Here is a 14,729-nt window from a genome sequence, read left to right as displayed (position 1 = left end):
GTAGAGTTATAGTTTGTTATGGTTTGGTTGGGCGCTCACTTATGCATATTGCTCATTCTAAGGGAAATAATGTCTTAACCATACTGTCTTCCTTTCAGATGCCCAATTTTGTTGATAGTTAAACTTATATCAGTTGGTCGTAATAATAATGCTTCATAGTCTTTTGCTGCTTTTGCTTGGTAAAAAAATCCCCTTATGTGAGTGAAATACGAGCTAGACCAATAAAATCAAGACTTGGAAATGCATATGTACTGAACATGTCGACCATGATGTAAGTACACTGAAGGAATATTCCATACATTATATTGTTCTGCTAAGAGTTCCATCTACTTCTTTTCCTTTTTCTTCTTTTTCTGATGATGGTTTGTTGTTCACCAGGTTATTAGTCTTTGCTTTTTTTTTCCTTGTGCTAGACTCTGTTGATTGATTGGTTTCAGCCAGCAATGATGTGTAGCGATCTTGCTTCAGAGACACTAGCCTCGTTCAGTAACGAACTTGGTTAGTCAGCGATGATGTTCAGTTGGGAAGTTTCAGATTATCATGTTCTTTATATATACAGAAGTTAGTGTGCACTCCTTAATCTCCATTTTTATCAGTCTTATGATCCATTAATACTAATAGAGAACCATTATAAGCCTAATGCTACAAACTACATGTGGGAGTATGCCTGTAAGGTATCAGTTTACCATCGCAATGTAATGACAACACTGATATATCTAATATATCTATTGATCTTTTTTACAGTCAGACCTAGAGATTGAACATCAAGAGGTCAAGGCCTAGCGCGCTGGTTAGGAGGTCAACACCTACGCCACCCTGTCAGTGTGCCGCCACGAGCATGAGAACGGGGATGCTGTCACCCAAGGCTCTAGGTGAGTTTCATTCTTGTTGTCGGATGGACTAAAATACCTGAGTGGTAGATGGACCTCTGCGGCATCTGAACAATTGGTAGATGATCAGTTCACAATTACCTGAATTGCACAGTAGTTGTCTCCAACCTGTGGATTGATCAGTTTACAATTACCTAAATCTACGGCATCTCAAATTTCTTAACTGAATTTATCTCCAACTTGTCAGCTTTATCTTCGTGTTGTAACCTTACTGTCAGGCCAAATAATCATTTTCTTTAAGCAGGTTGAACAAGTAAAGATTGCTCAGTGGATCATTGATGGAAGGTACTCCTATACAGTCCAGAACTATGGTTTCTTTGTAATGCATGAGATATGCCAGCCTATTGCCAATGGCAATAGATCTGCAATTTGGATGTCGGATGGACTAAAGATCATCCCATCTGGCCACTCAATCTTTCAAGTCGTCAAGAAGATATTTGATATTGATCACTACAAAGTAGCTAGGGAGTAGTACATAATGCATATTTTTCATGGCAACAATTATGTTGAACAGGATGGCCGTGCTAAGTACAGATATTAGCTCTATTCTTTTGTGTTGGGTATCAAACAAATTAATCAAATAATTTACAGGGACAATCACAGTTTGAGCAAGAGGTAGTCCAACTCAACTCAATCTGAAATCAAATTTATCTTCGTGAAACTTAAAAGAAACCTTGATTTCTAGCTCATTAAACTCACAACTGAGACTATAACAGAAAAATATAATTGGAAAGGACATTAAACCCATGAATAGAGTGTTGAATGCCTTGTTTTGGATTGCTGCTGCAAGTTGCTATGTGCATTTCAATATAAATATTTGTTGCCCGTAGCAACGCACGAGCATGATCCTAGTTTCTCAAAAAAAGGTGAACGTTGCGTGAAGAAGAGGCGGCGACACGGCATCCTAGTTTTTCAAGAAAAGGTGAACGTTGCGTGAAGAAGAGGCGGCGACACGGCATGGGGCTCAGGGGCTGGATCATCAGGTTTAGGTTCGATCCCTCGCGAAAGAAAGGCCTGCCGCATGGGCCAAATTACATTGAGTCCAGCTTGGGCTATTTTAATGCTAATTTCAATTTAACCAAAAGAAAGGTCTACCTAGAAACTCATCTATCACCACACCTAGAAATATCATTGCAATACCACCTTGTGTGTACTCAAATGTAGCCACATATGATGTTGGTGGCAATAGAACTTCAAGGGATGCAACGAATGACTTTCTTGATGCAATATAATAAGATCTTTTGCAATGCAGGACAAGATTAAAGCAACACAGTTTCATCATGGCTATATTCACAACTACTTGCAACTAATCCTTTTTTGGATGCAATATAGCAATAGCTATTGCAACGCAGGTCAAGATTGAGATGACAAAATTACATTGTGGCCATATGCGTAGCTACTTGTAACCAACTTTACAATGGTGGCAATAATGCCTAGCTATCGCAACACAAAATCAATATTATCACAACTCAACACTAGTCGTGGCAATAGGAACCCATACTCGCAACCACCTTTTCCACCGTAGCATTAGCACCTCCCTCTTGCAATAGAGCTTATGACTAACTCAACACACAATTTTAGTGGCAATAAGGCTCATATAACGCTACCAATTATGCTGTTGGTTGCTATAGAACCAAATATTGCAACCACGGCCTCACATACATTCAGTTTGAGCACTCGGTTGGGGACGAGGATAGCCAGAGGAGGGGCATCTACGGTGGGGTAAAGGCGGTAGCGGGTGAAGTTCCTGGAGCTCTTAGGGAAACTCCGATTCCCATCTATTCCGTGGACGGCGAGCAGCAAGGAGTTGTCAAGGGTGGAGCCAAGAGAGTGTAGAAGCGTAGGGCGTCAGCTATTGAAGCGAGATGGCTAGAGCTGGGTGGATTTTGCCGGTGAGCAAAGACTCATTGTGGAGCTTGATGTTTGGGCAATGGAGGTTTAGGAGCAAAGAGACTTGGCGGAGTGCCTTTTTGTGGCCAGGTGAGGAGATAAGGACGCCACGACGTCGAGGACAAGGTTGACGCAGCACCGAGCGTGGCCAGGCATTACTGGGCAGAGCTGCAGGGCACGCCATTGGCAGCGGAGGCGGCGGTGTCGTGGGGGCACGACCTCGGAGCAGAGCAGCAGGCAGGGAGCGCTCTTGAGCGAGGCGAAGCGGCGCAGCAGAGCTGCAGAGGGCAGGGGGAGGAGTCGTCGCGTCGGGCGTCGGGGTTGGGCGACGGCGCAGCGTCGATGAGCGGGAGCCACGCGGCGAGCGGTGTGCGGAGCGCTGGCGTGCACGTGCTCTGGCGTGGGGAGTTCACGAGGTGCAGTGAACCGGCCGGGATTTGGGGGGTGGTTTACTCAAAATTTTTGAATTGCGCGCCCAAATCTTCCTTTACAAAACTTGTAGTCCTCATATCCAAGTTCAAATCTTTTAAATGAAATTTGTTCAAAAACAAAACAGATTTGGACTTATAGGGGTTCAAAGGTTTCCTAAACACACGTTTTTCAGACTTGGAGCAATTTTAGTAGACTCGACACAGTTGACCAATGTGGCAGAGTTTGACCTCATTTTTGAAAGTCTTTTGTGCAGATTTTTGCCTAACTCCAATGATCAAAGTTGTTAAGGGCTTGAGCACTAAAACTTTTATATAAGGTTTGTCTTGAGCTTATATTAAAAATTTTGAGAAAAAGGCTCCAAAGTTGGGACTTTTCCTGTTTTGCTTACTTTGCCACTAATTTGGATTTTGAGTTGTTTTGAAGGCCTTCTGCTTAGATTCAAATAAAACACCAAAAATAAAAGTTGTTAGGGAAGATGAGTTCTACAACTCTTAGTTGGATAGGATTTTATGTTCTTATATAAAAATTTAAATTACTCTGCCTAAACACTCTTTAAGCTCTTGAGGGGCAAAAGTGACCTTTTACTTGTCCAGAAAGCTGTTAATTGCTCTCTTAGGCTCTAATGGCTTCACTTAGGCTTCAACAAGCATTTCGGCACCCGAATGCACTATTGCTGATGAGGACACCACGAGTACATCTACACCAGCAGCACCTCAGGCGCCTCCAGTTGCTCCTCCAGTTGGGCCAATCACTCGAGCCCGTGCGAGAGAATTAAACTTCATCATGCTGTTAAGGAACGAAGGCCCATCGGAATAAGAAGATGGCCCAACAGGGCAGCCCAGGTGGGGCGCCTAGGGTTGGGCGCCGTGACCCCTTCGGACTCCAGGGGCTGCGCCCCCTTTATTTAGTCCGAGTCCTTTTTGTTTACGACTTGAGTTTTGTTTTACATCTAGCTTTAGCTACTCTTGAACACGCGCAAATACGCGCTGTCCTTGTGATTCAGAACTCCACCTTCGAGTGATATTTAGATTGCTCGCCTCTCTTTCTTGTTCGTTCTTCGATTGCGGACAGGAATCGATCTTCGTGATCAGGCTGATCTCGCACCAGCGAGGTTGGTAACCATCGGGAGTTGGTTCAGCGATTGCATTGGCGCTTCGGGTTCGCTCGTCGTAGTCGGATCTTTTTTTTACCGGAATACCCCTGTACTTTCGGAAAAAGTGTGTGCCGCATTTTGATATTTGAGATCCTCTGTGTTCATATTATCAGTTTTGGGGCACCCTCTGTGAAAAAAAAAAAAAAAAAAAACAGAAATAAAAAAAAAAAAAAGAGGTGCGCCCTCTCCACCTTGCCTCTGTTCTTTCGATTTTTCCTTGTTACCAGCAACTCTTGTTACGTGTTTGGCACTATCTTTCAACTTTGCATTATTGTTTGATTGTGCTAATCCTTCATTTGAGTGCAGCCTTCCCAGAACTCCACATAGTTCTACGACGAGCATATTTTGTTTCTCCAGGCAATCGCTCCTCCAATCTTTCGTGAGTTCCACCGGTTGGTTGCAGTTCGCCCCTGTGTGCGTGGTAAGAACGGATAAGAATTTGATAACAGCACTAGTGTGAGCGCCTTGTGAGCTGTTACACCCCTATTTTGTCGTTGCTTTTGTTCTTGTCTTTGCGCTAACCATGGCAGATGATGTCGACGCGGGGGCTAACCAGCTGCAGGGCATACGAGCGCAAGTTGAAGGGCTTGTTACCGACATTCAGACGATTCATGAACGGCTGGACTCGACGATCTCCTCGACGACCGAGCGGTGTGATCAGCTCGACCTTGCACAGACGGCCGCTAAGGCCACACTCGATTCAGTTGTGGCAAGACTCGATGCATTGCACACAACAGTCGCAGAGTTGCAGCAGGGTTATGGTGGTGACTCGGACCAGGATGATGGCGACCGCCGAGGCCGTGCCCGCCGCGTGCCACGCCGTCCCGGTGGTAATGATTCCTTTTCCAAGATTAAATTTAAAATTCCACCTTTTAATGGCAAATATGATCCTGCTGCCTATCTTGATTGGGAATTAGAAGTTGAACAGAAATTTTCATGCCATGATATTCTTGCTAATTCTCAAGTTAAAGCTGCTATTAGTGAATTTACTGATTTTGCTTTAATTTGGTGGCGTGAATATAAACACAAACATCCCAATACCATTCCAACCACTTGGGAGCAATTAAAAACTGCTATGCGCCACAGATTTGTGCCTTCTTATTATGCTCGCGATTTGCTTAATAAAATGCAACGTTTTCAGCAAGGTTCCAAATCTGTTGAGGAATATTTCCAGGAATTACAAATAGGAATGATTCGTTGTGGGTTATTGGAGGAAACCGACGCTGCTATGGCCCGTTTTCGTGGTGGTTTGAACCGCGAAATTCAGGATATACTTGATTATAAGGACTACACAGATATGACAACATTATTTGAATATGCTTGCAAAGCTGAACGTGAAGTGCAGGGACGCCGCTCGAAGACATATTCTAACTCTTTTGCAGGAAGAAGCTCGCCATCCAACTCCGCACCCGCTCTCCCTGCGCCACCCACGCCCACCACTACACCGCGCGAGCGAACGGCAAAACCTGCAAGCGCTGCCCCTTCCACAGGCGCCGCCCCTCCCACAGGCCGTACACGGGATATTCAGTGTCATCGTTGCAAAGGATTCGGCCATGTGATTCGGGACTGTCCGAACAAGCGCACTTTGCTTCTTCGTGACGATGGTGAGTACTCTTCCGCTAGTGATTCTGAAGATATTCGACATGCGATGCTTGCCACTGACCATGCAGCTATGGAGGTACATGTCAACCCGGGCGACGCCGATAGGTATGAAAGTCTTGTTGTGCAGCGTGTTCTTAGTACACAGGTCGCCCCGTCCGAGAAGAATCAGCGACACACTCTTTTCCATACCAAGGGCGTTGTGCAGGAGCGGTCGATTCGCATCATCATCGACAGCGGCAGCTGCAACAATTTGGCGAGTACCACGCTGGTTGAAAAGTTGTCTTTACCCACTCGTAAGCATCCACATCCATATCACATTCAATGGCTTAATGATGGTGGGAAAATTAGAATTACTCGCTCAGTCCGTGTTCCTTTCTCCATGGGTGCTTATTCTGATTTTGTCGATTGTGATGTTATTCCCATGGAAGCATGCTCTCTGTTACTTGGGCGACCTTGGCAATATGATACTGATAGCTTGCATCATGGTCGTTCAAACCACTATTCTTTCATGTTTAAGGGTCAGAAAATAATTATACATCCAATGACACCTGAACAAATTCTTAAAGATGATCTTGCTAGAGCTGCTAAAACTGCTAAACAACTTGAACCATCGACATCTCTTAATTCTGAAATCAAGTTGAATGCTCCTGTTTTGCTTGCCACACGTGCTGATTTTGATGAGTTACGCGATGCTCCTTTGCCATGCTATGCCCTTATATGCTCTAGTGTGCTCGTTTCACTTGATGATGCACCATCTTTGGATATTCCCCCTGCGGTTGCTAACATTTTGCAGGAGTACGCTGATGTCTTTCCAAAAGATTTGCCACCGGGACTTCCACCACTTCGTGGCATTGAGCACCAGATCGACCTCATTCCCGGCGCACAGCTTCCGAACCGCGCACCGTACCGTACAAATCCGGATGAGACGAAGGAAATCCAGCGCCAGGTACAGGCATTGCTTGACAAGGGTTATATTCGTGAGTCTCTTAGCCCTTGCTCCGTTCCTGTGTTACTTGTTCCAAAGAAAGATGGCTCATGGCGTATGTGTGTAGACTGTCGTGCTATTAATAACATTACCATTCGCTACCGATACCCTATACCACGCCTTGATGATATGCTAGATGAGCTTAGTGGTGCCATTATTTTCACTAAGATTGATTTGCGTAGTGGCTACCATCAGATTCGCATGAAATTAGGTGATGAATGGAAAACGGCTTTTAAAACGAAATTTGGGTTATACGAATGGTTGGTTATGCCGTTTGGTTTGACAAATGCTCCCAGCACATTTATGCGTTTGATGAATGAAGTTCTAAGGCCCTTCATAGGATTGTTTGTAGTTGTCTATTTTGATGATATCCTCATTTACAGCAAGTCTATGGAAGAGCATTTAGAACATTTGCGTGCTGTTTTTGATGCATTGCGTGCGGCCCATTTATTTGCTAACCTCGAAAAATGCATGTTTTGCACACAACGTGTCTCGTTTCTTGGCTATGTTGTTACTCCACAGGGCATTGAGGTGGATAGCAGCAAGATTGATGCCATTCGGGAGTGGCCTACACCGACAACGGTTACACAAATTCGAAGCTTTCTTGGCCTTGCAGGTTTCTACCGTCGGTTTGTTCGTGATTTTAGCTCCATTGCAGCGCCTCTACATGACCTTACAAAGAAGGATGTTCCCTTTGCTTGGAGTGATTCACAAGAGGTTGCGTTCAGCACCTTGAAAGATAAGTTAACCAATGCTCCTCTCTTGCAGTTGCCTGATTTTACTAAAGTGTTTGAGCTTGAATGCGATGCTAGCGGTATTGGGCTAGGTGCTGTTTTATTACAAGAAGGAAAACCGGTTGCTTACTTTAGCGAAAAATTAAGTGGTGCTAGCTTGAATTATTCTACTTATGATAAGGAGCTTTATGCTTTAGTGCGCACTTTGCATACTTGGCAGCACTACCTTTGGCATCGTGAGTTTATAATTCATTCTGATCATGAAGCTTTAAAACATATTCGTACCCAAACAAACCTGAACCGTCGTCATGCTAAATGGGTAGAATTCATTGAGTCTTTCCCTTACATTATTAAACACAAGAGCGGGAAGGAAAATGTCATTGCTGATGCTTTGTCTCGTCGCTATACCATGCTGTCACAGTTAGATTTTAAAATCTTTGGCTTGCAAACTGTGAAGGATCAATATGTGCATGATGCTGATTTTAAAGATGCTTTCGGCCACTGTATTCATGGCAAACCATGGGGCAAATTTCACATACAGGACGGGTTCCTGTTTCGCGCTAACAAGCTGTGTGTTCCAGCTAGCTCGGTTCGTCGTTTGTTGTTACAGGAAGCGCATGGAGGCGGTCTCATGGGGCACTTTGGCGTCTACAAGACGCATGAAGTGCTGGCTGCCCACTTCTTTTGGCCCCGGATGCGCGCTGATGTTGAGCGCCTTGTTGCCCGCTGCCCTACTTGCCAGAAAGCTAAGTCACGATTAAACAACCATGGTTTGTACATGCCTTTGCCTGTTCCTACTTCCCCTTGGCTTGATATTTCTATGGATTTTGTTTTGGGATTGCCTAGAACTAAGAAGGGGAGGGACAGTATTTTTGTGGTTGTTGATCGTTTCTCCAAAATGGCTCATTTTATACCTTGTCATAAGACTGATGATGCTAGCAATGTTGCTGAATTGTTCTTTCGCGAGATTATTCGTTTGCATGGTATTCCAAATACAATAGTCTCTGATCGTGATGCTAAGTTTCTCAGTCATTTTTGGAGATCACTATGGAATAAAATGGGAACTAAATTGCTGTTTAGCACCACTTGTCACCCTCAGACTGATGGACAAACTGAGGTGGTTAATCGAACCTTGTCCACTATGCTTAGGGCTGTTTTAGATAAACACTTGAAACGTTGGGAAGATTGCTTGCCTCATGTTGAGTTTGCTTATAATCATGCAACGCATTCTTCTACAAAGATGTGTCCTTTTCAAGTTGTTTATGGTTATATTCCTCGGGCGCCTATTGATTTGTTTGCACTTGATGCCGAGGACACCCCACACATAGATGCCGCTGCACATGTTGATCAAATGATTAGCTTGCATGAGCAAACTCAACAAAACATTGCTGCTGCTAATGCTAAATATCAGGTTGCGGGTAGTAAAGGGAGAAAACATGTTACTTTTGCACCGGGTGATCTGGTTTGGTTGCATTTGAGGAAGGACCGTTTTCCTACCTTACGTCGTTCTAAATTGATGCCACGTGCGGCTGGTCCTTTTAAAGTGCTAACCAAGATTAATGATAATGCTTATATCCTTGACCTGCCTGCGGAGTTTGGTGTTTCCACGAGTTTTAATGTTGCAGATTTGAAACCGTATGTGGGCGAAGATGAGGAGTTGCCGTCGAGGACGACTTCAGTTCAAGAAGGGGAGGATGATGAGGACACCACGAGTACATCTACACCAGCAGCACCTCAGGCGCCTCCAGTTGCTCCTCCAGTTGGGCCAATCACTCGAGCCCGTGCGAGAGAATTAAACTTCATCATGCTGTTAAGGAACGAAGGCCCATCGGAATAAGAAGATGGCCCAACAGGGCAGCCCAGGTGGGGCGCCTAGGGTTGGGCGCCGTGACCCCTTCGGACTCCAGGGGCTGCGCCCCCTTTATTTAGTCCGAGTCCTTTTTGTTTACGACTTGAGTTTTGTTTTACATCTAGCTTTAGCTACTCTTGAACACGCGCAAATACGCGCTGTCCTTGTGATTCAGAACTCCACCTTCGAGTGATATTTAGATTGCTCGCCTCTCTTTCTTGTTCGTTCTTCGATTGCGGACAGGAATCGATCTTCGTGATCAGGCTGATCTCGCACCAGCGAGGTTGGTAACCATCGGGAGTTGGTTCAGCGATTGCATTGGCGCTTCGGGTTCGCTCGTCGTAGTCGGATCGTGAGGGTCTACTTCCACCAAGTCGAATTTATCTTCACTCACCGAAAGATCGGGCACTCCGACTCTATCAGCACCCGAATGCACTATTGCCGGGTAGGGAAACTCGGGTGGATTTTTTCACAACAAACGTCTGTGACACAAACCTAGGAGCCAAAGATGAATGTCACGCCTGCTTCAAACGCGACTGTGGGCTTGATGATGACTTGAGCCATCGAACTCGCAAGGGAATTTTGGCGACTTCCCCTACCTGGTGAGCCAGCTGTCGGTGTTTAAACTTGACAACCTACCAAGGGAGTACCCGAGGTAGAGTTTTGGTTGGTGGGTGCCGTCGAAATCAGGAAGTCGATGGTGTACGTAGGCACGCAATTTAGACAAGTTTAGGCCACTAGATCGCGTAATACCCTACATCATGTGTGTAGTTTCACTTGTATTGGATTGAATTTGTTTGGAGGGGGTCCCTGCCCGCCCTTATATGCCAGGGGAGAAAGGTTACAGGTCGGTTGTTTTTACAAGAGTAGTAGTTAGATTCGACCAGAGAATTCTATTCTACTAGGAAGAGTAGTTTCCTTATCCTCGACTAGTCCCTTGGTCTCCATGTGGACTATGCCGTCCCGCAACGTAGCCTCCATGTTTGATACGTCTCGGTATACAGCCTCGTATGTGGATCTGTCCAGACCTTCTGGTGGGCTCATAGATGTATGTGCGATAGTCTGTCTACTATCCTTATCCAAGTGTTCCCCGTTGGGTTGGTTGCTCCATCAATAGGTACTTCTCTCTGAAAAGTGAAGTCATAAAAGTGCATGTCTAGCAGTGCTTCCACCGTGGCTGGTACTTTGGTCACATCTTTGCAGCCAATTCTCACCCTTACATAGTCCAATCTTTTCAAATTGATCTTATCCACCTCCAACGGTATCCCCACAAGAGAGCCAACATAGCAAGCCCTCATTTTTGTCTTTTTTTTTTGAACGTATCCCAAAGATCCTAAACCATGCTAAGCTTATTTCAGCTTTAGCACCAGCATGAGGGTTCCATTGCTCCACTTTGAAAGATACGTCTAGCACCATCCTCATTTGCATCCCTGTGAAGAAGGACAACTCTTCCACCTTTCTTGCGGTTGGAAATTTTATTTGGAATTTGTTCTCAACAACTTTCTTAGCATACCATCTCCAAGTCGAAGTCGGACCAACCTTGAATTCCCCTTCCACTTGTCTTGCTGTCACCTCACCCTCTTTGATGGTAATGAGTGCACAATTAGCCATGTCCTTCGTTGCATCACCATAATCATCATCCAATATTATATGGAAGTTGCAAGCCCACAGAAGGGGGCTATACACTCCTAGGGCATGATCTCTAGACAGGCTCTTGGCACATGGCCTTCCTTCTTGCACCTAGGACATAATAAAGGCTTGTAGCAATCTTTTGTTCTATGACCTATTTTGCCACACTTCTTACAGATCCCCATGTTGGTTTTGTTTTCATCCGGCATCCTGTCTTCCTCTCTTTTCAAGTTCTGATCCCTCCTCCCAGAATTATCAATCATTTCTATATCATGAATTCCTTTATTTATTGGGGGCTTGGCTGCTTCTTGCTGCTGCACTTCTTTATCTCCGCCATCTTCTTGTGTTTTGCTCAAGTATTCTCTCTCTCTCCCTTGATTCAGGTTGTTCCTCAGGTCAAACTGATGGTTCCTGTTGAAGTTTTGATTCAGATTTCTCTCTGACTCTCTTTGTCTCCGGTGCTGATTGCTGTATCTTCCTCCTCTGAAATTGCCTCGCCTATCATCCCATTGTCCATAGTTGACGCGGCCTTCTGTTTTCTGGGCGTCCTCTCTTCTATGGCCTCCTATGTCTCGTCCAGATCTCCCTCCTCCTCGGGGAGGTATCTGCGCCCCATAGCTACTCCCCTCATCCATCTGATGTGGTTGTGGCGGATTGCTTTTCAGAACTTAAGCGAATGATCTGGTGTCGCCTCCTAGGGTCAACCACGTTGAATCCGCACCTCGGAGGGGAACGGACGTGGATTCTCGACCAGCGGAAGGGGATTTCATTGTGGGAACTCGGATTTCCTAACACTTGCCTACCGATTCGCTTCTCTGCCATAGGTGGTCGAGATTCCTATCAAATCCTCCCAAATCGGCACCCCAAGCGATACCACCAGGTGGATTTGGAGAAGGTGAAGGTCTCCCCACCAATGAACACCAAGGGTTCACCGGATTAGGTTTTGGGGTGGGTGCGACGGCGGAGGTGGAGGGGGTGACTGTGGGTTGGAGACGGGTGGGAGTAGATGAGCACGAGGGATGGCGATTAGGTGGCGTACTTGGGTCTCCCCTCCATACTAGGTGAGGCCATGTCTCTAACCTCCATGGCTCAGTATCCAGGCGTGTGGGAGGCAGGTGTGGGTCTGTGCACGTGCATGGGTTTGCTTCCCCTGCACGCAGTCCATCATGCACCTGCTCCCAGCTGGGTCCTCCTGTCGGTGACGGTGACAATCGCGGTGGCACTGCCCCGTCGCAGCAGAGGTCCGGCAGAGGACTCGCGTAGGGAGAGAGACGCACCATCTGATCCTCGTCTTTTTACCGCCACATCAGCAAATTAGTCCTCAGTGTACATCATTAAATGAAGAAAGAGTAAGGAGCCGGCATCTCGTTTGTTGACGGCGCGGGCGCATGCTCTGAAGCGAGTCATCCCCTCTCGCCACACATTGTACGGTCCGCTGCGAGTCGTCGCCGGCGCCGCGGATCCCATGTGCGCGAGTGCGATTTTCCTGCGGGACGGCAGCAAAATCCTCTCGAGCAAGCCTTTTGTCCCCTCCCCAAATCCCGTATACTCTATGATACTGCTAGTGAGTTACATGCTGATGCGGTTGGGCGAATTAGTTCAACTTTTTCAGTTCACACATACTGCTAGTGAGTACCCAGGGTGCTCCATTTTAGCAGTAATACTCTATGATCAGTGGTTAACTCTATTAGGCAAAAAAATAAATATAGCAATGGACAAGTAAGATAGCCATGTTGTTATGCCTATTCAGGCTTTTTGGGTCACATTATCTTCTAATCAAATAAGTAACATGAATGGTGGATGCTTGCGAGCAGAGTGACTTCATTTGAATATATCATACATTATCAGGCTCTTTGGGTCACATTTCTTTTTGGATGGCAGCTTCAATTACGAAGAAATGGTTGTGTGATCAAGTCTTTTGAGTGAACATGTGAACTGGTTGTGTTCAGATCACTTGTGTGAACTAGTGTGAGCTGGTTGTGTTCACAACAGGTCTTTAGATGTCGGACCTATTTTTCATCTCATTTTTTGTCATCTGCAACTATTCGGAGTGCCTGTTGATGTAAATATATATTATATTTATGCTTCTCTAAGAGATTCATATTACTTATTTGAATATATCATGCATTCTCTTATTCAAGCACCAAAATAATTACAAAGATCAAATTTATACTTGATTACCTTATGGATGAATTAAATACCTTGCAGACAGCTAAATAGATGATTTATTGTACAAGCTATCTTTTTAGCTATATGTGTGTGACATGGTATAATTCACAAACAGCAGCTGTCTATCGCGCTTTCGTAGGCGTCATCGTTGCCGTCGGTGCGTTCACACATTTATCTAATTTTTCTTGCCGAGTCATTGAAGCGGTCAGAGAGTGTTTGTTTATATTTCTGTAGCGAGCTGTGCGGTGCGATTAGATTAAAGCAGGTCAAAAAAGTTGGCTGGCAATCGGCGCACACCATGCAAGCCGAAGGTCTACGGGGCTCATGTACAAGGAAGACCCTGAACTCCTCCGTTGACCAGTTCACAGCTCACTGCGGTAGACAGCGCATCCGCAGCATCGCCTGCCGTGGAATTGAAATCACGAGGCTAGCCCTTGTTTACTTCCCACAAAACTCCCAACTTTGCATAGGAAATCACGAGGCTAGCCCTTGTTTACTTCCCACAAAACTCCCAACTTTGACACTATGCAAAAAGAAGATTCCCCATCACATCAAACTTGCGGTACATGCATGGAGTACTAAATGTAGACGAAATCAAAAACTAATTGTACAGTTTTGTTGTACTTTGCGAGACGAATCTTTTGAGCCTAATTAGTCAATATTTGGACAATAATTTACAAATACAAACGAAACGCTACAGTATCGCATTTATGGCAAAATGCTAATTTGGCACCTCCCAACTTGGGAAGTAAACAAGGGCTAAACAAAGTGCTGCCAGCGTCAGTCAGTTCACAGCTCACTGCGGTAGACAGCGCATCCGCAGCATCGCCTGCCGTGGAATTGAAATCACGAGGCTAAACAAAGTGCTGCCAGCGTCAGTTGCAGTGGTTGGAGACTCGTAATGTTTCCCTTGCCTTCAGACTCGGCCCTTGCAAATCTGGTTGGAATTTATGATGACTCAAAAAGTTCGGTACGGTTGGAAGCAGAGTTCCAGGAAACCGAGCAACGCCAGTTACCAGCTTACCACAAAGCAGCCGAGGCTTCCAATTATTCATGCAGCAAGTAATACTGATAGTCAGCAATGTACAGGGCGACAATCATATATAAAAAGGCAAATCCAGTTCTAAAGCACACTGCTACAAAGCCGAACAGCACTACCAGATACAGCCAAAACCATAGCAACATTACTTAAAACACGTTCATTCATCACATAAAAAAGGCAAAAACTTGGCGCACAGCTTTTACAGCAAAACTAATATTGCACAAGCTTTAGGGGGTGTTTGGGAGGCATGTGCTAAATTTTAGCACATGTCACATCGGATGTTTAGATACTAATTTAGGAAGTATTAAACATAGCCTAATTACAAAACTAATTGGCACAACCCCTAGCTAAAAT

General features: G+C 45.3%; 1 protein-coding gene across 2 annotated transcripts in view; it reads right to left on the bottom strand.

Moving 5' to 3' along the window:
* Nucleotides 1–14,353: 14,353 nt before the first annotated feature.
* Nucleotides 14,354–14,729, bottom strand: part of LOC101765047 (coiled-coil domain-containing protein 130) — a 6,510-nt gene continuing 6,134 nt past the window's right edge. For both annotated transcript variants that reach the window (XM_004952318.4, XM_004952317.3), the window contains one exon: nt 14,354–14,605. The gene's annotated coding sequence lies outside the window, so the exon portion shown is untranslated. The remainder of the gene's footprint in view (nt 14,606–14,729) is intronic.

Source organism: Setaria italica, chromosome I (assembly GCF_000263155.2).
Source record: "Setaria italica strain Yugu1 chromosome I, Setaria_italica_v2.0, whole genome shotgun sequence".
Lineage (NCBI taxonomy): Eukaryota > Viridiplantae > Streptophyta > Magnoliopsida > Poales > Poaceae > Setaria > Setaria italica.
Note: the sequence above shows the minus strand (reverse complement) of the source record. Positions and strands in the feature narration are given on the sequence as shown.